This window comes from Rhinolophus sinicus, linkage group LG04, assembly GCF_036562045.2.
Source record: "Rhinolophus sinicus isolate RSC01 linkage group LG04, ASM3656204v1, whole genome shotgun sequence".
Lineage (NCBI taxonomy): Eukaryota > Metazoa > Chordata > Mammalia > Chiroptera > Rhinolophidae > Rhinolophus > Rhinolophus sinicus.
Window position 1 is genome coordinate 100,005,161 of NC_133754.1, and position 26,810 is coordinate 100,031,970.

The window sequence follows — 26,810 nt, forward strand, 5'->3', positions numbered from 1 at the left end:
CAAGAAAGGAAAACCTGACGTTTCTCTTCTCCAGGCAGGCTCTGAGCTTGGGTCAGGATGGGAGCTGGTGGGTGTGGGAGCTGCGCGGGGAAGGCTTAAGTGGAGTGGGACTGACGCTTTGATTTGAATTGGACTGGACTGTTTAATACCGGAGAGTCAGACTGCTGATTAACACCTGAAAGTGACAGGAAAAGCTATGAAATCTGCCCTAGATTCTGCTAGAGGAGAAGGGAGATCTGATAGAATAATTTAAAAAGACAATGGTGTGGGGAAAAAAAAGGTGCTGTTTTATGATTTCACCATAGTCCAGCTTGTTAATAAAATTAACTGGTATAAAATATTGCTTAACATGGTAGTTTGGTAAAATGACCCCACCTTAAAAAAACACCTAAATAGTGCAAAGACCAGCCCCAGCATTTCCTTTTCATAATGGTAGATGTTTATTCCCCTGCTGTGGGAACCAGAGGGAGCTGAAGCTCTCTGACCTCGCCTGCCTTTCCAAACCTTCTAGGAGCACTGCTTAGGGCAGCGGGGAGCATTTCACGCAGGACTGGAAGGGTCCTCGGGAATCATTAATATATTTATTCATCAGAGCTGTCAAGGTTCTCTAGAACCTCTCGAACAGAGTTAGGCACAGTTGGTGCTTGTTAAACACAGACATAAACCTGGTTCTAGAAAGAAACGCCTGCCTTTTCCGCAGACATTTCCAGAGATCAACTCTGGGCCCCTTGAGCACCGGAATCCTCCCGCCCTCCAAGTTCTTCCCGCTGCTGAACCCTAACTCGTCCTGCTGCTCCTAATTCGAAGATGCTCCCTCTTCCTTCCCAAGAGGGTAACAGCAGATCCCACTGTGCGCAGCCCCCTGCCCTGTAGCCCCCGCCTCCTGTCTTACTCCTTGCTTCCCCTGAAGTCGCGGGGTTCGCTCGGGGACCGCGATGTCGCGGGGCGCCCACCAGCACGCGGGGAGATGGAGCAGATGGCGCGCGAACGGCGGCCCCGTGGCCGGCAGAGGGCGCTACGGCCCCCGGCGGCGGGGCTGCGGACCGCGGGGCCGGGAGGAGGCGCCCGGGGCCCCGCCGTGTGCGTCTCCCGGCGGCCGCGAGGGTGCGCGCCGCTGCCGTCCCCGCCGCCCTCCCGTGGGGGCCCGCTCGCCGCCCGGCGGCTGTCACCGCGGCCCGCACCTCACGAGCTGCGCGGGCTGCGCGGTGCGCTCCGAAGCTCGGGCTTCGCGCCCGCCGCTCCGCGGCTTCCCTTTGTCCGTCGGAGGCGGCCGCAGGGACAGCGCTGCAGCGGCCGGGAGGGCAGCGCCCCGGCGTCCCGTCGGCCGCCCCCGTGCGCGTCCCCCGCTGCCCCGGCGCTCGGAGCGGGCGGCGGCCTGGGCGGGGCCTGCGCGACCGTGGGGACAGCGTTGACGAGCCGTCCCCAGGTGCGGGGGCGTCCCTTGCTCTCCACCTGCGCCACGTCTGCCGGCTTCTCTTGGCAAGTTTGTCGCCCCCCTTTGAGGACATCCTCTGTGGGTCAGTGGAGTCCGGACCTGTCGTTAAATAGAAAACTCGAGCTGGAGGAGGAAGAAGAGGAGGGAGCGTGTCGGAACCGGTCCGGGATGAGAGTCCATTAAAGCAGTGGTGGCTTCTTGGACACCTTTCTTGGCTCTTTCCCACCCAGGTGAGCGCATCCCAGGGCTGGGCTCTGGTCCTGCCTTCTGGAACCCGCGGGAAGACAGGTGCCGGCATTGGGGAGTGATCGCAGCCGGGGCGGGCAGCGCAGCATTGATTTGGCTTTTCTGCCATCGTGGCACTTATTCTGGCCTGCCACATTCCCTGCTGGGGCGGAGGTGTTGCAGCTCGTTTGGCACCTTCGCGTGCTGCCAGGTTAAGCATCCTCGGTCTTGGAGGGGATGGTAGGTTAGTTAAACCGAGCCCCCTTCCCCGCCCCCAGCTTTGGATAATTCTGTGTCTTCGTCTTAGTTTAGTCTGTGTTCTTTCCTTTGAGCTTTATAATGGTAAAGCAGCGAAGGGGTTTGCTACATCCATTTTCTCATTCGGAGCCTGTGCACAGAAGGAATTTCAGGCACACAAGCGATGTTACTACCGTTCTATTTTAAATACAAACACGGCAAGAAGTACTCTTGGCAGGATGCCAAAGGCGCCTGTACTCTCTGTTATGTAAGGGCTTGAAAAACATATTTGCTAATTGGTAAAGTTATAAATGGGATTATCAGAGCATCTAAGAAGGGAGGGTGAAGATAGGTGAGAACCATCATTTCTACTTTAAACCAAAACTTTACTTGAAGATAAGCATGATCTTAGCTTGAGACACCCTTTAAGATAGTATAGGGCCTTGTCTTTGAACTCGTTAGGTAGAATTGTAAAACATTAAAAAATAAGGTAGGTTTTGTAAAGGCCATTAAGAAACTTGGTGAAAAATTTTTGACTATTTATCAATAGTAATAAAAAAGATCCTACAGATACCCTTTATGGCTTTTAATCTATAGCATGAGTTTACTTTTATAGCTGATGGAAACTTAGTAATTATGAGCTGCCAGTTATTAAAGATCTCCTACCCCCAAACCTCCTGTCATATTTATGGCTATTTTCAGGTAAGAAGAAGACAAAAGTAGAAAGCATCAGATATACGGATGTCAGGCATCCCTTTTGCGCCTCTACCCCAGTATTTCATTCTAATTGGTTTTGGGTGATGCTGTGGCATTTGTAATGTTAAAAGCTCTGTTGGTGATTGTCATGTACAGCCAGGGGTGAGATCCATTGGCTAGCACTGTGTTTTAAAATTTGTCACTTTGTAGCTCCAGGTGTGGCTACAGTGGTATAAAGTAAGTAAAAAAAAATAAAAATAAGTGGTTAAAAATATGGGGAAGAGATAAATGGTATTGGAAAGGACATGTGTTGAAGAATTATAGCATGTACACTTTCGTATTTTTGTCTAAGTATCTTTCTTGGTGTTTTTTTTTTTAAACTGGCAAAGAGCAATTGATGTTTATCAGAGACCCGTGATTTCGTGTTGAATACGTAGGGGCATCCTAAGTGGGACATTTCTTTGTGCACAGGTGACAGGGAAGTTGAGTAGCAGTGTCAGGCTGTCCCTTTATGTTTACATGAAAAGATGGCAAGTCTTATTAAAGATTATTTTCTCCATCAAATTAAAAACGTATGTTAATAGAGACTAGTAAATTAAATGCAAAAAGCTTTGATTGTTTTTAAGGTCAGAAATAAACCTGGCTGCTGAATCAGTGTTTTCCATCTACCTTATGTAATTCCAGAGACTCCAGTCTGGGAGCAGATCTTATGGATGGTGTATGAAGGCTTATATAAGAACTCCGACTATGCTTTCCGTACTCCATTAAACTGGCTGTTTTGGCTATTGCATAATTGGCACAGTACTAGATTGTTAAAGCCCAGCCCAGCCCACGCACTTTTATAATGAATTGCTGCCGTCAAATTAGAGGGAGCAGCGGTAGAGGTTTGTGAAAGAGAGATAAGAATAGTATCTAGAGGACTGATGTAACATAAGACTGTTATGCTTAGCAGGTTTCTACAGATTTGAGTGCTGCGGTATAAACCTCTCTAGTCTTTTATATCTCCCAGCAGAGGTGGATTGACTGGGAAGCTAATGAATCGTAAGCCTCAGGGCCCCCCCTTAGGCTTCTTCCAAGCCCCTGGGAGGGCCACTAGCAATATGTTCACATGGTCATACCAAGTGTATATTGATAATTTTGGATTCTTTTAAAATGAGGATACTCTTCCCCACTCCACCCCCACCTCCCTTATCTAAATGTAAGGCCCCATGCACCCTAAATATGCCCTGTCTCCAAATTATGTTCAAATGTTAACTTATAAAAATGCTTTCCCTTATTTGAATACCTGTAGTTTTAGGAAAAGACAAAATAAGAAATCTGGCCAGTACCGTAGTTGACCTGCTGAGAAAATGCAAATTGCTATAACCTAAGGCTGTGGAGAGTTACCTGGAGAACCAGCTCTGCCTGGGATCTCACACAAATAGGGACTCTCTTGATCTGAGTGTGAGCTGGAGGCAGAACAGGGAAGGGAGGAAAGTCGGTTAAACCCCTTCCACATCTCAGAGGTGGGCTGTCAGGGGAAAGGGGAGAAAATTACCCAAACATGCTTCATTAATACAAAGTTAACAGGAACAGATAGCATCAGCTCCATGGGAGATCTTTTTGTAACCTCCTTAGCATCTGTTTCTAATAGGAATTTTAAACACTCAGGCCTGGAAAATATCTTGCAAGAAACAAATGTGGGTTGGGAAGGACTAGGATGAACAATCAACTTGTTCTTATTAGCAGTTTGTATGAGTAAATGGGATCCGTATTATATCCACCACAGGAATGCATCAGAGGGAGTTGTTGAAAGGAGAAGAGGATTTTCCCTTTTTCTCTGAAAAGATTTCTACTTCACATCTAAATTTGGATGTCTTCAGATCTTATCATCTTGACCCCTTTCCTACTAACCCTTATACTCCATCCATCCATCCATCCATCATCCATCCATCCATCCATCCATCCATCCATCATCCATCCATCCATCCATCCATCCATCCATCCATCCATCCATCCATCTGTCCATCCATCCATTGTTTATCTCATCCATCCATCCATCTGTCCATCCACCTGTTGTTCACCTCGTCCATCCATCCATCCATCCATCCATCCATCCATCCATCCATCCATTGTTCATCCCATCCATCCATCCATCCATCCATCCATCCATCCATCCATCCATCCATCCATTGTTCATCCCATCCATCCATCCATCCATCCATCCATTGTTCATCCCATCCATCCATCCATCCATCCATCCATCCATCCATCCATCCACCCACCCACCCACCCACCTACCCATTGTTCATCCCATCCATCCATCCATCCATCCATCCATCCATCCATCCATCCATCCATTTGTCACCCATTCATCTGCCCATCTGTCCATCCATCCATTGTTCATCTTGTCCATCCATCCATCCATCCCTCCATTCGTCCATCCATCCATCCATCCATTGTTCATTTCATCCATCCATCCATTGTTCATCTTGTCCATCCATCCATCCATCCCTCCATCCATCCATCCATTCATCCACCCATCTGTCCATCTATCCATTGTTCATCTTGTCCATCCATCCATCCATCCATCCATTGTTCATCTGATCCATCCATCCATCCATCCATCCATCCATCCATCCATCCATCCATCCATTTGTCATCCATTCATCTGCCCATCTGTCCATCCATCCATTGTTCATCTTGTCCATCCATCCATCCATCCCTCCATTCATCCATCCATCCATCCATCCATTGTTCATTTCATCCATCCATCCATCGATCCATCCATTGTTCATCTTGTCCATCCATCCATCCATCCATCCCTCCATCCATCCATCCATTCATCCACCCATCTGTCCATCTATCCATTGTTCATCTTGTCCATCCATCCATCCATCCATCTGTCCATCCATCCATTGTTCATCTCATCCATCCATCCACCCATTGTTCCCTCCCTCTCTCTCACCTCCCTCCTTCCCTCCCTCCCTTCTCCCTTTCCTGACTCCCTTCCTCCCTCTATCTACTCACAGAGACTCTCTCCTTGACCAAATTTCAATCAGGTTCCTCTGAGCTCTCTTCTTGACTAGACCTCAACTTTGGCCTATAAGAACTGCAACTTTCAGCACAGGGTTGTCCACCCCTACCCCCCACTAAGAGACCTGAAAAAACTCTAACATGGTTTCTAACACGACCCATCCCCTCCTTGAGTTCCTGTTTGGAAAAGCTGAAGTCTGCCAAAAGAATTTCCCCTTTGTTCTAGCCAACACCTGATGATAAGACCGCAACTCCCCTTTTATTAGGCATTTATTAGAAAAACTTACAATTATAATCCTTTCTCTGCCCCGTTTGAGATGCACCTGTGTCTCCTGTAGCCCAGGAGTATCTTTCTCCAGGGCCTGAGAGTCATGTCTTTGAAATACAGTCATCAGGAAGGGGAGGGCTCCTGTGTCCCAGTCTCTGTGGGAGCGTAGGAGCCCAACTGTGACAATGCCAGTTAGCAGACACACAAATGGCCTGATGGCAATGCCATTGTCCAGCCACCCTCCCTGCTTTTATAATTTCCACTTCTTTGACTCTGCTTGAGCCCACTTGCTCCCTCCTTATTCCCTCATTCTTCCTTTAAGATGCCTAGTCACCTCTACATGGATTGACGTTGAGCTCAATTTTATGCTGAAGTCTCATTCCCCTGTGGCAGTAAATATCGAATACAGTGTGTCTTTACCACCTTCACCTAATGTCCAGCTTTGTTTTTAACAACATCCAGCAAATACTTCTGAGTGTGTGTGTGCCAGGTGCTGTTCTTGGCATTAGGTATTGCAGAGCAGTGAACAACACAGACAGAACTGTCCCTCGGAGGAGCTTACAGGGTAATGGATAAACTGAAGTAAAATATTTAATATATCAGATAGGGATAGTGCTATGGGGGAAAATAAATCAGAAAAGGGGGTGAAGGAGTGTAGGGCAAGAAATTGCTGTGTCAAGGAGGATGGTCAGGGAAGGCCTCCCGAGAGGGGGAACTGAGCAGAGCCCCAAAGGAGATGGCAGAGTGAGGCATATGGAGATCCGGGGGAGACCCTTCACTCACTGGGGAGCGGCCAGTGCAGAGCCCTTAGACCAGAGCTTGCCGGCCGGCTCTTAGGAGGCGAGCAGGGGTGCCTGGGGCAGCTGGCCCTCGTGGGATTTCGCACGCTAACGGCCAGCGCCTCCCCACAGCAGCCCACTCCACGAGTCTGTTGAGGTGCTTTCCTGGGCCTGCCCTCAGACTCCGCTCTCCTGTGACCCGAAGCTGTGCCAGTGAGCGGTGGTGTTGCTTTTGGGGCCTTAGGTGGTTGGGACCAGGTTCAATGGAGGCCCTCAGGGCACCTGGGATCCAGTGTAGACCAGTACAAAACTGGGAGTAGGGAGGCAGGTTTTGTGTCTTCACTGAAGGTTCCCCATGGCTTGTAGGAAAGGGGCCACCAGGAGAGTACCACGTCAGTCTGGGTTCCCTGCAGTCCCCTAGGGACAACTAGACTGTGACGAATAAAGGGTGTACCATAGGACCCACATTATTCTTTCTTGGGGAATGTCAGAGTGTCAAGAACTAGAGCAACTTCTGAGGTGAAACTGAGCCAGAGAACCCTATGGCCTAACAGGTGTCTGGGGTTGGTTAGGGTTTGAGGAGGAGAAATGGCTCATTGGCTCCTGTGTGCCCAGATGGCTGCCCGGCATCCAACAACCAGGAAACGCATGTGTGGACCTGGCAGCAGGCTGTCATGGATCCCTCAGTGGAAAAGGTGAGATGCAGTGGAGGGCAGCACCAGTACTGCCTGCTGGTAGAAAGGCCCAGCCTTCTGGGGTGCATGGGAGCAGGAGTGCGGGACAGGCTGCATAGCTGCTTCCATTAGCTTATAACCGTGTTTATTCCTCACACAGTCTAAGAGGGAATCTTCCGTATAGATGGAGGTTCTTTGGAGTGTTTGCTTGGCAGGTAGGAGCAGACTAGCAGCTGCATGAGTACATGGACAGGTGGCATTAGGAAGGTGGCATATGTGCAGATTGGTGTTCTTGCCTCCTCTGGGCCTGTCATTGCTCTATGTGGTCTCTCACTTTGTAGGCTTCTCTCACATGTCCCACCATGTGTGGAAAATGGGGGATTTAAGGTTATTCCTGGGTATTTTATACTCTGTAGCTTTTGTGAATGGGCCTTCTTCTACTTGGTTACTGTTTTATCTATATCTACATCTATATCTACATCTATATCTACATCTATATCTACATCTATATCTACATCTATATCTATATCTATATCTATATCTATATCTATATCTATCTATCTATCTAAATTATACATATTGGTCATGCAATACAATGTTTTAGTCCTTGGTTATTGTTATATAATCAATTGGTTATATATATTATATGTATTATGTTATGTCTTAGTCTGTCAGGCTGCTATAACAAAATATGATAGACTGGGTGGCTTATAAACAACAGGAATTTATTCTCACAGTTTTGGGGTCCAGGGAGTCCAGGATCTTGGTGGCAGCAGATTCGATGTTTGGGGAGGGACTTCTTTCTGGTTCATAGATGGCCTCTTACTTGCTGTGTCCTCCTCTGGTAGAAGGGGCACGAAAGCTTTCTGGGGCCTCTTTTACCAAGGTGCTAATGTCATTAGGGTTCTGCCCGCATGACCTCGTCACCTGCCAGAGGCCTCACCCCCTAATACCATCAGGTTTTCAACACATGAAATTAGGTTTCATATGGGCATTAGGTTTTCAACATATGAAATTTGGGGGACATGAACAGACTGCAGCATATATATATATATATAACACAGAATTGATATATAGAAAGCTATTGATTTTTAAGCTACAATTGTTTAACCAGGCACTTGTTAAGCTCTTATCAATCCTAACTTTTGGTTATTTCCCTTCAATTTTCTAGGTAGACAACTGTATCATCTGCAGATAATTATTTTAGTTTCTTCTAATTCATGTTTATTACCAGAGTTGAGACTCGATAGAAGAAGAGATTGCTAACTCAGTCTGTTGAAGGAATTTTTTTTGTATACGATTGGTTATTCTCTTTCAGGAAGGTGTACTTTTCTGGTCCCAGAGAGGATAAACCGTGTGACCCCTCAGGACTTCTCCTTGTTAGTCTCGCTAGCCTTTGTGCTCCTGCAGACCCATTGAACTAGTACACTCAGCTCCCTTAGAAAAACAAAACAGTGTGTACGCCGTCATTACATTTAAGTCTGCAGTGTATGTGATTAGGGCTAAGCCAGTATAACGACATGTTTATATTGACTTTGGAACTTTGACTCACCTGCAGAAATGAAAAGCCAATGTAGTGCTTTAGTTTCTGTAGAGACTGTGATAGGGCAAATAATTTGTCGTCCAGAAACTGGCTAACGTTGATATAGTGATTTTAAATGCTTTTCAAAAGTATAGTGGAAAGAAGCATGGAATATAGAGCCATGGATGACAAAAAAAGGCAATAAAGCAGCAGAAGCAACTAATGAACACTTAATAGGGAAGTTAAATTTCCACACTTCACCAGACTGTTATTGCAAAGTACTAATCTAAAAATGTAATGTGAACACTATCTCTGTTAAATGACAGTATAGGGGAAGTAATCTCAAATCATCCAGTATTAATTGTCTTTGTACTAGGCTATTTGAAATTACTCAAAAAAGCTTTTCAAGATAGGCATTCTTTCTATACACACAGATAATTGTCCTCTCAGGTTGGAAAATTTGCTACATATTACGCCAAACATATTTTTGTCCCTAATTCTTTGATTTCTATCAGTTTATTTTCAGGGGAAGCCAATTTGAGAACTGAAATCATGCAACAGCACAATTTTGGTTGAAACTGTTATTTCTAAGCTTGATGCATTTTCTATTAGTGTTGCATAATATCTTAGGAAGTTCATATGGCATACATGCCAAACATTACATTTAATTTCCTAAAGACTGTTGCTTATATTTCATAATCCTACCACATATTATATTAGTTTAACAGGCAGCCAGTATTGAGTTTTATATTGAATGAGCTAATTTGCCTCCACTAGCAGTTTTGAGAAGTTGGTTTAATATAATAACTTAGTCCTCTACTCCCAACCTTCACACTGAAATTTTTCTGCTAGATTTTAGGATTATCATTTTGACAACAGCCCAAAATATTGCAGTGGAATATGAATGTGAGTTAGAACTAATATGTCAGTTTGGAGAGTTAAAAAAAAAAGCAGAGATGTGGGCTGAAGTCACCCTTCTCCAGGGTTGGGACAAGAGAGAGGCTTGTCAGACACTTGCCTCAGGTGTCAACATTTAAGGGGGGAAGGTACTAAAAAATTGAGCAATAAAAATAAATAATATTTTAATGCAGTTTAAATTAGTACAAAAATCTGTGGTGAACAAAATATCAAAAAACTTTAAAAAGACAGAACTAGTATTTGATTGTGTGTGTGTATGTGTGTGTGTGTGTGTGTGTGTCTGTGTATCAGGCCCCAATATGGCATGGTATGATCCGTACTGATCATGTCTTAATTTAAAATTTTGTTCATCATGGACTTTTTGCATTAATTTTTATTTTTTAAAAATACTATTTATCTTGGAACCACATCTGGAACACTGGGATGAGGACATTCTGTAAATCCTCTTCAAATCATCAGTAAGAACAAAATTTCACTGAATGAGGTAAAAAGCATCAAAATAAACTATTTTAAAACTTTAGAAAATAACTACTTAGAACAACCCAAGGAGGGTTTATTTAAGAGAAAAGACTAAATCTTGGTAAGAACAGCAAACTTTGTGGCATTTAAACTTGTTTCCATTACCCTGTCTCAGCACCACAATAGCTTTGAAAACTAAAAGCTACTGGAGGGGACAGAACATGTTTGGAGCTCTTCAAATACCCTAGTCTCAGAAAATTGCTACTGTATGACCTGTCTGAAAGCTCTCTGAAAAACTCCATTCTCAGAGCTTGTTTTATTTCGCCTAACTCAACTCATTCTGTGTAAATAACCTTAGGGCATTTGTTAAAAACAATCAGCAGCAATTGTTTCACATCACAGTTGCCTGAGGTAGCTACACTAGTTGGGGCAAACAAGTGGTTGACCAAAAAACTTAAAAGGAATAGGTGAGAAAGGATATATCCATAGGGGGCTTTGAAAAGCTTTGACATATCCCATAGAATCCAGAAGGCCCATGTGCACGAGCAAGTCTGTGCATATGCCCAGGAAAGACTTGAGAAGGCCCTAACCTGTTGTCTGTGGCTGACATTGAGACTACATGAGCAAGAAGAAAAGGCAAAGGTAGAGTTATAAACTGCCTATCAGAGCATAGAAAGCCTGTGTCAATACACACACAGAGCCCCTCAGCAAAGGCTATGAGACATACTGGTTCAAAACATTTAAGGAAATCTCCAACCCATCATTAGCTGACTACTAAAGGAAAACAAAAGAGATTTAATTGGTTGCGCATAATAAATAAATAAATAGACTTTACAGAATTAGTTCAGGAAGTGGACAAACAGCATTATAAACAAGAAGAAACAGGAATAATAATAAACCTTTGGTGAAGGGTGGTGGAATCTGATTACTGGAGTTGCAATACTATTTAAAATCCTGTTCTCAACATACAATTACAACACACAAAAAGAAACAGGAAAGTATCACCCCTTAACAGGGAGAAAAAACACTATAAAGTGTTCCTGAGAAAGTGCAGATTTTGGACTTACTAGACAAATGTTTTAAGTCAGTAATTAAGAATGTATTCAGACTGAAAGAAAATTGTGTCTAAAGGATTAATGGAAAGTATGAGAATGATATCTCACCAAATAGAGAATATCAATAAAGAGACAGAAATATTAAAAAAGAACAAAATAGAAATTCAGGAGTTGAAAAGTACAATAACTTATATGAAACAAATCACTAGTGGGGCTCAACAGCAGATTTGAATTGGTAAAAGAAAGAATCAGTGAACTTTAAGTTAGATCAATTGAAATCATACAATTTGAGGAACAGAAAGCCAAAAGAATAAAGAAAAATAAACAGAACCTCAGACTATTCATTATGAGCATGAAAATATACATAATGGAATTACCAAAAGGAGACGAGAAGAGAAAGAAAGGGACAGAAAGAATTCTCTAAACAATGGTCAAAAATTTGCCAAATTTTATTTAAAACATTAATCTACACATCCAAGAAGCTCAGTGAGTTCCAAGTAGGATAAACACAGAGACCTACACCTAGATAGACATACAAGAGTCAAGTTGTTGAAAGCCAAAACAAAGAAAGTAATAAGGGAGAAGTGAATCATTGTGTACAAGAGATCTTCAATAAGATTAACATCTGACTTCTCATCAGAGATCATGGAAGCCAGAAGGTAATAGGATGATCATCCAATCAAGAGTTCTATATCCAGTCAGACTGTCCTTTGAAATAGGAGAAAAAATTAAGACATCTCAGATGTCATAAGTAACAACAACAAAAAATAATTTATTAATAATTCTTGAAAAACAAAAACGGAATTTGTCACCAGCCGACCTGCTCTACAAGAAATATTAAAGGGAATCTTTTAGGTTGTAATGAAAGAACACTAAACAATAACTCAAATCCACAGAAGAAAGAGTACTAGTAAAGGCAACTACATAGGTAAATATAAAAGACAGTATAAACTATGAAGAAAATAACTAAAAAAATATAATAAACAACAAGAGAATAGTATACAAAAATCTATTTACCACAGAAGAAGGCAGTAGTGGAAGAATAGAGAAACAAAAAGACACAAGACATATAAAACATAATAATAAAATGGCAGATGTAAATCCTACCAGTAATTACATTAAATGTACATGAACAAAATACTCCACTAAAAGAGCAGAGAGTTGCAGAATAAATTAAATAAACATGATTGAACTATATGCTCTCTACTATAGTCTCACTTTATATTCAAATCCAAATAGGATAGAATATCATGCAAACAATAACCAAAAGAGAGCTGGGAATAGCTATACTAATATTGGACAAGATAGATTTTATGTGAACAATTATTACAAGAGAGATTTTATGTAAACAATTATTACAAAAGATAAATAACATCATTATATATTGTTAAAAGGATCAATCTATCAGGAAGACATAAAAATTACAAATATATGTGCATCTAACAACAGATGCCTAAAATACATGAAGGAAAAACTGACAGATTTAAAGGGAGAAATAGAAAATTCAACAATAATAATCAGAGATTTCAATATCCTGCTTTTAATAATGGGTTGAAACAAGGCAGAATTTCAACTAAGTCAACAAGGAAATAGAATACATGAACAACACTATAAACCAACTAGGACTAATGGATATCTAAATATTCCACCCAGAGACAGCAGCAGAATAGACATTGTTTTCAAATGAACACAGAAAATTATTCAGAATAGAAGATATCAGACCACTGAACATACATCTTAGGCCATAGAACAAATTTCAGTGAATGTAAAAGCATTGAAATAAAACAACAATGGTGTGATATTGGAAATCAATAGCAGAAGGAAATTTAAGAAATACACAAAATGTGGAAATTAAACAACACACTCTTAGTAACCAGATGGTCAAAGAAGAAATCCCAAGGGAAATTAGAAAATACTTTGAGGTGAATGAAAACAAAAACCACTAAAATGTATGGGATGCCAGTAAATTAATGCTTAGAGAGAAATCTGTAAGTCTGAATGCCTGTATTAAGAACAGAAGATCACAAATCAGTAATCTAAACTTTCACCTTAAGAAAGTAGAAAAAGAAGAGCAAACTAGACCCAAAGCAATTAGGAGGAAGGAAATAATAAAGTCCAGAGCAGAATTAAATGACATAGGGAATAGAAAAACGATAGAGAAAATAAATGAAACCAAAAATTGATCCTTTGAAAAGATCAACAAAATTGACAAACCTTTAACTAACCAATAGAAAAAGAGAGAAGGCTCAATTACTAAAATCATGAATGAAAGAGAACATCACTACTCTTAGAGAAATATTATGAATAATTTTATTTCAACAAATTAGATGATAATAATTTTATTTCAACAAATTAGATAACCTAGATGAAATGGACAGATTTCTAGGAAGGCACAGACTACCCAAATGACTGAAGAAATAGAAAAATATACAGACCAATATTCCTTATGAATATAGATGCAAAAATCTTCAACAAAGTACTAGCAAAGCAAAACCAGCAACAGACAGAAAGGTTTATACAACATGACCAAGTAGGATTTATTGGAGGAATGCAAGGCTGGTTTAGTATATGAAAATCAATGTAATATACCAGATTAATAGAACAAAGTATGGAGACCACATGCAAAATGCACTTGAGAAATTTCAACAGAACTTTATGATAAAACCCTCAAAAAACTAGAAATAGAAGGAAACTTCCTCAACCCGATGGATGATATCTACTAAAACTCCACAACTATCATCATACTTAATGGTGAAAGACTGAATGCTTTCCCTCTAAGATAAGAAACAAGACATAGATATCTAATTTTGTCACATTTTTTCAACAATTGTATTTGAGATGTTAACCAAGGCAATTAGACAATAAAAAGAAATAAAAGGCAGAAAAGGGAAAACTATCTCTATTTGCAGATGACATGATCTCATATAGAAAATCCTAATGACTACCTACCTACCTACATTTACAAACACACACACACACACACACACACACACACACACACACACAAGGTTGCAGTATACGAGCTCAATAAACAAAAATCAATTTTATACACCTCCAGTGAACAATTTGAAAAATGAAATGAAATAAAATTCCATTCACCATAGCATAAAAAAGAAAAAGTACTTAGGAATAAATTTAACAAAAGACATACAAGATGGGGCAACAGGATAGATCGGTTAGAGCGCGAGCTCTGAGCAACGGGGCTGCCGGTTTGATTCCCACATGGGCCAGTGAGCTGCGCCCCCCACAACTAGATTGAAGACAATGAGCTGCTGTTGAGCTGCCAGAGGGGTGGCCGGATGGCTCTGTTGGTTAGAGTGTGAGCAAGGTTGCCAGTTCAATTCCCATGTGGGATGGTGGGCTGCGCCCCCTGCAACTAAGATCGAAAACGGTGACTGGATTTGGAGCTGAGCCTTCCACAATTAGATTGAAGGACAACGACTTGGACCTGATGGGCCCCGGAGAAACACACTGTTCCCCAATTAAAAAAAAAAAAAAAAAAGACATGCAAGGTTTGTATACTAGAAACTACAAAACATCATTGAAATAAATTAAAGATAACCTAAATAAATGGAAAGACATTCCCTATTCATGGATTGGAAGACTTACTGTTATTAAGATGGCACTGCTCCCCAAAGTGTCTGCAGACTGAATACAATCCCGATCAAACTTCCAGCTGCCTTTTCTTTCTTTCTTTTTTGCAGAAATTGATAAAATGATTCTAAAATTCATATGGAAATGTAAGGGACCCAGAATAGCCAAAGCCATCCTGAAAAAGCAGAGCAGAATTGAAGTTTTGCACTTCCTGACTCTAAACTACAAAGCTATAGTGATAAAACGTGGTGCTGGCATAAGTATAGCCTTATAGATCAGTCATATGAAATTGACAGTCTAGAAATTAACCCTTACATTTATGATCATTGATTTTCAGCAAGAATGACGAGACAATTCAATGGAGAAGGAATAATATTTTAAGGAAATGGTGCTGGAATAGATGGATATCCACATGCAAAAGAATGAAGGTGGACCCTACCTTATAGTATATACAAAAATTAATTCAAAATAGATCATTGACTTAAATGTAAGAGCTAAAACAAAAAGACTCTTAGAAGAAAACAGAAGTAAATGTCATGTTGAGTTAAGTAATGGTTTCTTAGATATGATATCAAAACACAGTGACAAAAGAAAACATAAACTGGATAAAAATTTAAAACTTCTGTGCTTTAGAAAATATCAAGAAAAAGACAACCCTAGAAGGGGAGGAAATTTTTGCAAATCATATGTTTAATAAGGGAATTATATGCAAAATATATTAAGAATGGTTGCAACTCAATAATATAAAGACAAATAACATAGTTAAAAATTGAGCAAAGGATTCAAGTTCACATTTCTCCAAAGAAGATATACTAATGACCAATAAGCATAAGAAAAGATGGTCAACATCATTAATTGTTAGGGAGATACAAATCAAAAGCATAAGGAGAAATTTAAATAGAAAGATAAATGCAGACAATAACAAGTGTTGGTGAAGATGTGGAGATGTTGGAACCCTGACACTTTGCTGGTGGGACTGAGAAATGCTGCAGCCACTTTGCAAAAACAGTTGCTATTTATTCAAATTATAGAGTTACAATGTGACCCAGCAATTCCCTCCTTAAGTAGATATCCAAGAGAGTTAAAAACATATCCACAGAAAACATATGTACAAGAAAAACTTGTACACCTAATAACCCCAAATTGGAAACAATTCAAATATCCACCAATGTGGCAGATTCATGCAATAGAATGTTATTCATTTATAAGAAGAAATGAAGTACTGATACATACTACAACATGGGTGAACTTTGAAAACATTTTGTGAAAGAAGCCAGGCACAAAAGGCCACATACTGTGTGATTCCATTTCTATCAAATATCCAGGACGGGCACATTCATAGAGGCAGAATAGATTAGTGGTTGCCAGGGGCTGGGTATTAGGAGGACGATGGAGTATCTGCTAATGGGGGTGGGGTTTCTTTGGGGGTAAGAACACGTTCTGGAGTTTGATAGTGGTGATGGTTGTATAACCTTGTGAATATATTAAAACTACTGATTGTCCCCTTCAAAATGGTGAATATTAAGGTATTCATCTTGATTTCTGAGTTTTTTGGTTCCTTTTAAATTTTGTGCCTGGAGTAAGTGCTTTCCCTCTCCCTAGTCCTGGCCCTGCCTTTCCCAACAGGCCTGTTGCCTCAGAATTCAGTGAGATATCTAGATGGGGAGACTGGAAACCTTCGGAAGGTTGGCACTTACATGTGAAGTACCAGCAGCTGATGGTAGAGAAGAACTCCAGTGAGTTGGCAGAACTCGGAAAGCACTGTTCTGTGAGCGCTTCATGTAGGAGCAAACTCTGTGTGTGCGGCAGGGCCCTGCTGTATAACACAGTGTGCAGTGTGTGGTGTCCATAGCTCTATAATCGTTAGGAAAAGTTAACATCATCTTAGCAGATTCGTTAATAAGCAAGAGAGTAGCACCATCCAATCGAAATGTAATGTGAGCCACAAGGTAATTTTAAATTTTCTAGTAGCCACATTAAAAAGGCAACAAGAAATAGACGGGATTAATTTTAATGTATCTTATTTAACCTAATACTATATCCAAAATGTATCATTCAACACGTTGAAATATCTTCCATTGTTTTTCCAAACTGAATCAGGCATGTATTGTACACTTCGTGCATTTCGGTTCGGAGCAGTCACACCACGTATTGTGGCTAAGTGGCTACCGCACTGACAGTCCTGCAGTTATTTTTATAAAATCAGATTCAAGGCTTCTAGAGACACAGCGTGGTGTACTGGCTTTGACTGGAATCCAGTTTCAGATTCTGGCTTTGCCCCTGGCACTATATTCTTAAAATGTTTATGGGCAGCAAGTCTCAAAAATTATGTTGTCTATTTCTATGATCAAACATGTAATACTGGGCAGAAGGAAAGTGTTGTTTTATTGTTCTAATAACCGTGGGACCCATTGAAGGAGGCGGGCAGCTCTACCTGAACTGGGGTCAGTGGTGGTCAGTGGCTGCATGAAGAGGTGAGGGTTGCGCTCCATCCTGGCACATGAGGTGGGCGGGAGGTGAAGAGAAAGTCATGGAGACTTGAAATAATACCGCCCAGGAAATTGCTCAGTGGTTTGGTCCAGCCGGGCATGGCTGTGGGTGGCTGAAGGAGTAGTATTGCAGAGTTAGAGCTGGGGACTGTGGTTTGGAGGGTACCTGCAGAGGAGTTTAGACTTTATTTGATATTAGGCAGTGGACACCCACCCAAGAGCTTTAAGAAGGAAGTCACATGCGATAAGATTTGTTTGTTTTTACTTTAAGATCTTGGGCAAGTCACTTGACTTTTCAGACATGCCTCTCAGTGTTCTCGTCTGCAAAACTGGGATATTGGAATCTGCTAAGAGAGTTGCCGTGACGATGACGTGAGCTAGTATATGTAACATGCCTGATGACCCAGCCCAGATGCCTGGTGAATTGGGAGATGGCTTCTCTGGTAGCGTCTATGTATATTGCCCTGGCCCTGGTTCTTTGACGCTACTGTGCTCCGGAAGTGCCCAGGGAAAGCTTTCGAAAATATAAATTCTTGAGATTCAACAATAAGTTTCAGGGTGGTACCCTGAAATCTCTATGTTTGACAAGTCCCCTCGGTGACTGTTGTGCAGCCACCTGTTTCAGGTTTGCACACTAATGTGCAGAGTTCACTTCCTCAGCCCTTTTATCACAGGACTCTGGGGCACTAGGTGACAAGCACCCCTCCTGCCTCTTGTGTCAGCGTCCATTGCCTTTGCCTGGTTTATGTTCTGTAGACCCTGCTCTGGTGGCAGTGATAGTTACCAGTGGCCTACAGCTTCTCCATATGAGGTTGACCAGTTGGTTCTCGGGCAGCCTCTGGCTCTTCACAGAGTGGCCTCATTTAGCTGGTGCCTGGCAGCTTCCATACATTTCTTTTCTTTTTTTTTAAATATAATTTTATTAGTTTCAGGTGCACAAGACAAAGCAAAACTTAGACGTTTATCATTTATATCCCTCACACTGTGTGAACCCCCCTCCCCCCATCCACTATCCCTCTGACATCGCACACAGCCATTACATTTCCACTGTCTCTATTCCTAATGCTGTACTCCGCTTCCTGTAACCATATACATACAAATATATAAATATTTATATAAAATTATAGTTGGCATTCATTATTGTTCAGCTTCAGGTGTACAGTGCAGTGATCAGGCATCTACATCACCCCTGAGGTGGTCTCCCTAATGGGATACGTGTCCATCGGATACCCTACAAAATCTTTACATTATTGATTACATACATTTCTATATTGTCTTCAGACACCTTTGCCAGCACTGCTTAGCTTTATTTATACTCTTATTCAATTGCTTTACCAACATAAAGCCACCTTCTAACTCTCTTTCGCAATGAGCTTCACAATGAGCAGAGCAATTCCGACTGGTCTCTGGGTTATTTTTGCAGTTGCTCTTTATCTGTGGTGGTACTTACTATAATAACAATGATTTCTGCTTCCTGTTACTATTAGTGCCGTCATTCAGCTATTGCCGTCGTTGATGCATGTACCTTCAGCATTATAGTGGTCCACAGTAGACCATATTACCTCTGTTTTAAGGGGAAAGTCACTACTGGAGCAAATGCCTCTGAAGGTTGGATTTTCTCTTCTTGCATTTCCTCTCATGGTCTCATGTTTTAAGATTCTGGTTGGATACGAACAAAACAATAGGTTTTCCCTAGCATATCAACTTGACTTGGGCACCAAGCTGTGTGGTCAGAGTGCTGAATTTGATCCTATGTCTTATCTTCAGATAGTTCACTTTAAAAAAAACAGGGAATGAGAAATAGATGCATGGTACTGAAAAGAGATCAAAAAGTTTACTTTGCAGCTGGCTGCTTGTTCATGCAAAAAACACAGCCAAACAATTTATGGTAGGCTGCTCATTTAAATGGGCTGGGGGCAGGGAAAATGAAGCCCTTCCTGCTGCATCTGAGAAGCAAACACATTTCGTAAACACGTGCATGTTTATCCCTCGGGCACTCACATGGCCTCTGTCCGGTTGGGTTTTAGTTTCGATGGTGTAGTCCCGTCGGTGGTGGTGGGATGGGTGCGATGGGTGGGAGTGGTAGGTCTGACAGTTGATGGGTTACTAAATATATTATTAGAAGTAAACGTTCACTTCATTCCATCTGGGCTGGGACCTGTTTAATTTTCTCACTGTGGTGTGTTGCTCCCCACCATGTAGTGCTGGCAGCCCTTCTGGTGTCTTTCCCTTGCGTCGTTTTCCTTCATCTGTCTACCCACCCCCCCACCTCCCATCGTGCTCCTCACTCACTGTAGCGCGCTTTCCCTCTAGCCTCCCTTCTAAGAGATCTGCATTCTCGCTCTCACCTTTTTGCCTCCCAGCCCTCAGCTTTTCTCTCTGCCACATGTAAGCTCTTAGAAAAGGCTTTTAATGTTTCAAGGAGGAAGCTGAGAGGGAGTTGGCAATAAATGGAGACTGGGTGGGAAGAAAGAATTGAAAGGAGACTCTTGAGGCCTTGCAAATGCTGGAGGCAATTCGTTTATTACCTTTCAGGATCCGTGAAGGTATGTTGGGTGGGGATGGAAACAGTTAATACCCAGATTCATGCTGCTCTGAAAAAGGACGTGTGCTGAGCAATAGGTAGTTTTGAAGGTTTGTTTCACAATCATGGAGCTTCCAAATCCTGTCTATTCTCTTGTTTGGAAAAATGATGAAATTGTCATTTTTGTAGGAAAAAATGGTTGGATATCAGCAATTTTATATGACTCAATCTAATAATAGCAGGCTTTCCATGGTATCTCTTGCAGCACCATTTGGGAGGAATTCTACCACCTAACAACTACTCTTCTTGCTGGACAATTTAGAGAAGAAAGTAATTTTTGCTGGTTTTATTTTGAAATACAATTTTATTAAGGATTTATTTAGTATTAATATTGTTAATATTGTAGGATTCATGATTCCTCTGGCTTTTAATTTCTTCTGAATTAGAAGAAAATAAGAAGCATAGCGTATAAATTTCATGCAATTTAGGAAAATTAAGATCTACGAAATGGACATGGTTATTCATGTATCAGAGGTATTCTTCCCGCGACAAAAGCCAAGTCTTAAGTCCTTAAGGTTCTTCATTTATATGGTGTATTTAAGAATCAGTTTTCAGATCATTAATGACTTGAGGGATTAAGATAGAAAATTGAAGTCATGTAATCCATTGAGGTTTAATCTGAAAATAAGATTAAGTATCTCTAAAACCCTAGACACAGACAATGGAAAAATGGTGAGTTTATGAAACAGCTCCAATTATGAAGAGTTTATTTGTGGTACAATTACCACTTAGGTTGAAGAATTTCTGAACTAACTTCAATTTTCAGTGAAAAGCAGTATCATAAATTATTGTTTATTCTTTCCTGAATCTTCCTCCTTTCATCTAAATTTTTCTATGTCTTTTTTCTTTTTAAGGTTTCCACACCTGGATTGTCAACTAGAGCAAATTGTCACCAATGGCAGTTAAACTTGTTTTTTTGGGATCCAGGTGAGTGTCTGTGGGCTTCTGTTTGATTTACTGTTCCGTTTGACTTGGGTCCGTAATTGACTCTTAAATGTTATACAACACTTCCTGGTCTTCTAGGGAAACAGCTGATGGTTAAGTTCTTGTAAAGATTAGTCATGGAACAAGAGAATTCAAATGAATTCTCACAGGAAAGCCTCATTTGATTTTGCCTTTTTTTTTTTTAATGTAAGGAATATGTTCAGACATTGTTGGAAACTCAAGTTCAAACTATAAGTTCTGTTAAGGATTTTAAATTGGTGGAGTGTGTCTATAATGGACATCTCTTTCTGAGTGGTAATTAATCTTCTACTGCGACAAAAGGTTATTGTGTTCCTGTTAACATACGTTCAGTAAAATCCATTGACAGAAATAGGACAAGAGGATGCAGTAGCATTAGGGGCTTGATAACTGAAGTTACCGAGAGAAGGAGACTAGATTTTTTAGCAGGGGAGTTAGTGCCGTGTAATGAGAGTTTAGTAAACTAAGAGTAGAAGCTTTCATGAATAGCCGAGAAAACATGTGCGAGAAGCTTTTCTGAGGGCTGTTGCTAGCCCACATGGCATTTTGTGCAAATTCGACAGTCACCCCTTCTGCAGATATTCGATGCCCATATGATAGAAAATTGTCGGACTGGACTGAGTTTTAGAGCAAGACCCTTTATTGCCATATGCTGGGAAATTGCAATTTAAATAAATTACCCACTTTAAATCATCAAGATTTAAAATACAATTTTTAGAGCAGTGGAGATCCTCTGATGTGATTGGTATCCCTTGGACGTGGGGGCCCTGCCCAGGTCATGAACACCTGCCAGGCTGGCTTTGCTTCTCTGGAATCAGCACATGGTAGACTCGAAGGAAGGGAGGCTTTCTGTTATGTCCTGGTCATGGGGGCAGAGGATAAAAACAATAGTTTGGGGTCTGGCTTTCATTGGACCTTTGGGGTGCATGAAAGAAATGTAACAGAGAGACAGTTGTGTCTGCAGGTTCAGAGGCCAGAAAGGATAGCCTGAGCTTTCTAGGGTAAAAGTAGGAAAGGAAACATACCTAAGCTGTGTTTTAAGCCCAATCTGTGACCGAGTTCCTGCAAGGTAGTGCTCCAGAGTGTGTACTTCCAGATTCCCAACGCCACTAAAGTGGCTTTATTCTGTAGCACACCTCTGTGACGTCTATGTTCTCGAAGACTAGTTAACCTTGAGGTTTTTTTCTCCAGCAAAAGGGAGTTGCTTTCAAAATGTTAGTGTGTTCATAATGGATGGCTCTTCCCTACCATCCGAAGGTGAATTTTTGTAATGAATCTTCTGATGAGACAGTGTTATGTTATTGCTAACGGGTAGATGCTGATTGACAAATACAGAGGAAGACATATGTAGCACAATTTGGGGCCAGAGATTGGGCTGCGGGTGGAGAATATGACATGCCTGACACGTTATTGAGGACCAGAGATGGGGAAAAAACAATGCAGGGAGGATGGGGGCGGTGGTTGTAGGGGTGGTCAGGATGGTGCTGGCAGCTGGGGTCGCTCACCACGGTGGAGGGTGGCAGCAGCTGCTGTGAGACTGATGACTCATTTGAAGGGAGAAAATGGGAGATGGAAAAGCTGCCTGGCCACGGACACAAAATACATGGCCTGGGAAAAAACATTTGCTTCCTTGAGTGCTGACGACAGACTTGATTAGAGGGAAATTTAGGGGGGGCCCTTGTAGAACACTCAGCTGGTTTTCTTGTTGTACCATTTATCCATCCTTTCATCCCATCCCCTAACCTTAGGGGTAGCAGTAATGAGACCTCAGAGAAGAGTTATAATTCCAGTGAACGCTGATGTTTATTTCCCATATCCCCGCTCGCAGCCCACATTTCGTGTGCGTGTGTGTGTGTGTGGGGGGCGTGGATACTCTGAACACGGAAGTAGAGGAACATGATAATTGATAGAACTGTTTATGTGATTTAGGGGAAAAGGCCCAGCTATTATTTACATGTAAACCCACCGCCCCATTATACATAATGTATGTGTTAAAGAAAGAAATGATTTTTTTTAAATGGGTTAAAGGGGCAGAGGAAAAGGGGAAAGGGATTAAGGAGGCTTGTATGAGTCAGTGTCCCCTCTGGATAATGGCCTAGCTGTCTGTTTCACTTTGTATATTATGTCTGATTTTTCTTTTCTTTACCTTTGGAATACTAGGGAAAGAGTGAGAATATAAAGATGTCTTGGGTGTAATGTGTGGCACCTGTGATGTTGAACTAATGACTCTGTGTTCCATTTTGTCTTACTTCTCAGGAGGGAGAATGACATTTGCTACTAGGAAATATTTGTGAAAACACTACCTTAATAATGTTAAAACGAAACAGAATGACATTTAGCAACAACCTAGCATTCTCACTGTTAGTAATTGTCATAATTTTTGGATTTAAATATTTTCTCACTGTATCGTCCAAATAATTGTTTTGATAATTTTTAATAAGAGAGATCCTTTGTGCTGATTATGTAAAGATATACGTATTCTGCAGCAAGAGAGATTTAGACATAAAAAGTAGCTTTTCACAAAGAGAAGTGAGTGGATTATCAGCTGGTGGGGGTCGTTAGACAGAGGTGTGTAGCGAGTGCGTGCCTGTTGGAGTGGCCTGGGCCTGCCAGTGTGTCCATGCTGATAGCATCTGCCATACAGGTAGCTTTCATGCCCGTCAGGGCTGTGCGCGGCCGACCATATTCATCACCTGCTTGCTCCCGAAGCACCCTGCGAGCTGGGGGCTGCCATCACCCTCCTTTTCCAGCTTGTCATTGAAGGGTGGAGCTGGGGCTTGCAGCCAGCCATGCCCTTAACCACTAGGCTTTACTGCCCCCTTGGACACGACTGGATCCTCCCCCTTAAAAGTCTTTGTCATGTCTCGAATTCTATGTGTGTCAGACTAGCTGGTCGCATCCCCCGTAATGTGAAGCCTGGTGGCTTCACAGACAGAACTGCTTTAAAATTGAGCAGATAATTCTGTCATTAGAGGGCACCAGCTGAACAAGGCCGGAGGAACCCGAGAAATAAATTTGCACCACAGGATAAGATGCGCAGGCAGTGTCGCTTACAATTTGTTTCCCAGAGACCTTAGAGATTTTAAAGAGACTATATATATATATTTTTCCCACCAATGAAAGTCCCGTGATTCTGAAATATTGAAATGTCAAATAGGACCAAAATATCCTCAGATTCTGAGTATGCGAAGAAATTCAGCAGTGCGTGCGTCTTCCTTTCTGCTTTAAAATCATCCTTGGGAGTAGATGAGAAGCACCAGAGTCTCAGAGTCCATTGTCTGAGGGAGGGTGAGGTTACTATTTCCCCCAAACCTTCTTTTCCTTGGGCAGAAAACAAAAGAGAAAAAGAGGCCAAACACATTGTAGTGTTTAAATCCACAGATCCAGAGCCCAGAATTTTAGGAAATCGGTTGCTGGGGGCAGAGGTGGGGTTGGTGAGGCAGAGACAATAAACGTCACATGGATGGTCCTGGCAAGACAATAGAAACCACACACGCTTCTTTGTTGTCTGCTTTTAAATGGAGCCTAAGATGACAGTTTTCCACGCGTTGCTCTGTCTCATCCTGTTGGCTGCATACTGTTACCTTCCCTCTGTAGCTGGGAATTAGACCTGAGTTCTGTTTGATGCGAGGCCAGATTTTATTAAACTAGGTCATCGGGGCATACACACAGGGACTGTCATCTTTGGTGATTAAATGGGTACGCGCACCAGGAGGCAAACGAAACGGCGTCACGCCTGCTATTCCAGGCAGGTAGTGGGGAGCTGTGAAATATTTGAACCTGTTTCCCCGCGAGTGATGAATTACGGCAGGACGCCTGGAAAAGTTCCTGTGATCCTCTTATTATGTCAGATGAGTTCATCTTATTTAAAATCGTCACAGAAATTACAGAAGAATTAAAAATGAATGGGATATTCAAATGCTTTATGAGTTATTGCTTCAACTTGCACATTTTTAGTACAATGTGGATTTCCCCCTCTCTCCTTTTAGAAACACTGAGGACCTGAGCTGACATCAGCCGTTTGGCAATGGTTTCCCATGGCAGAGGCTTGGGACTTTGTGTAGAGAGGTCAGCAGGAGATTCATTTCTAGTGCTTCTTTGGAAGGTTTCGTTTCGTTTCGCTCCATCCCACAATAGGAGAATGTATTAAATGGCTTTCTAAAAAATGGCTTTTCAATATTTGCTTTGGCCTGAAAAGGGTTTTGTGCTTAATTTTTCATCGTATTTTTATAGTTATCGTACTTAGCATCCTGATTTTTTAAAATGCTGTGTGCGTGTTTACTGTTCAGCTGCTATGATGGGGATTCTGCCCTGAGATGCTGGGACAGGCAGAGTTGGCCTCTGCAGCAATCCTGTGGACCCTGGGGGTTGGGGAGCAGCCTGGCGTGTGGGGGAGGGAAGCGTGGGTCTGCAGCATTTCTAGTCTTGCTCCTGTAGGTCTAGCTCATGGCCCCAATGTAGGCTCCCTGAGGGCTGCAATCTGTCTGTTTACTCACTGCTGTTTTCCTGGCACCTCAACCCCTGCATGCCCCACACATGTTGGGCACTCAGTGAATGTTTCTAGAACAAACAAGGCAAGTTGCACATCACCTCTTTCCACAGCAGACGCACTGAGAGATCAAGGCAAGACTGACTTCAGTGAAGAAAATGGAAAGAAAAAATCCCTTTATTCATGGCAGACAACTTGCTCCGCGGAAGCACTGGTTTACAGTAGCGTCCTGGGTAAATTGGGTGTCCCTTGTGCTTTCTTACGTGGATAGCTTGTTATCCTCACCACTCAGGACGAGACAGGTCATCGGCAAGCCATGAAGAAGGACAGTGTGGAATTTGGTGACGCTCTGGGTCACATCTCGGCTCTGGCTTTTTGCGCTGTGTGACCTGACTTGCATTACGGTTTCCTTACCTTAAAATGGGGTAGCACCTGCCCTGTCGTCTGTAAGCATCCATGAGATGACAGGGAGAACGCTCAATAACATTATAGCACCCAGCACTGAGGAAGCGTCACCTCTCCCTTCCAAATAGGGCTACCTGGAAAGTCTCCTTTAAGAGGCTGACATTTCTAGACTTGTTAACTTATTATTTTTTGTAACATATATACATCATTATTATTTTTGTAAAAACTCCTCCCTCAGAATAGGGCGTACTCAGGAGAGGCCTGTGTGGATTAGGGCGGCTGGAGTTACGGCCTCACGCTGAGGAGGATGTCTGCATGTTTGCCTCACTGCACCAGTCTGAATTAGTTCTACGGAAGCCATGTGAGAGGTTCTCCTGTTCTTGAAGCCACCAAGCCAGGGCAGCTTTGTCTTCAGAGTTTAAAGGAGTAGTAGTTCTCTGTAATAGCTGAAATGCATGAAAGAATTAGATGGGAAACACTTGGCTAATTGTAAATTCTAAGATGCGTTTCAATTCACTTGAGCATTTTAACATCAGCCAAAATGTAGAGATACGCTTTTTTTTTTTTTTTTTTAATTATAAAGGGATCGATTCAACAAGAGGACACAACCCTAGTAAAAATCTATACACCCAACATAGGAGCTCATAAATATACAGAACAGTTTATGACTGACATAAAGTCAGAGATCAAAGGCAGCACTATCGTAGTACTCCATGGACAATGTCAAACATCACAGCTGGCCACCAGGACCAGATACAGCAAGTTGTGAATCATGGATTAGTCTCATTCCTCATTGGCGTTCTCTCCAAGCAGTCTTCAAGGCACAAAAGGAAGCTGTATGGGTTGTGACCAACTACACAAGTGCTGCAACAGTTGAACAGATCATGTACCTTGTTCATTGTGGCGTAACAGAACCATTTACGGGCCTCTTAACTGTGAAGGATATCAAAATTATTCTGGTTATTCTGGATGCCATTTCAAGTATCTTTCAGGCTGCTGAGAA

The 26,810-nt window shown here is 42.0% G+C and overlaps 1 protein-coding gene across 2 annotated transcripts in view; it reads left to right on the top strand.

The window, feature by feature from the left end:
• Window positions 1-1,056: 1,056 nt before the first annotated feature.
• Window positions 1,057-26,810, top strand: part of MTUS2 (microtubule associated scaffold protein 2) — a 526,534-nt gene continuing 500,780 nt past the window's right edge. The window contains exons 1-2 of one of the 2 annotated variants that reach the window (XM_074330067.1): window positions 1,057-1,665; window positions 20,805-20,877. The gene's annotated coding sequence lies outside the window, so the exon portion shown is untranslated. The remainder of the gene's footprint in view (window positions 1,666-20,804; window positions 20,878-26,810) is intronic. The other variant, XM_074330069.1, reaches the window with a different exon arrangement.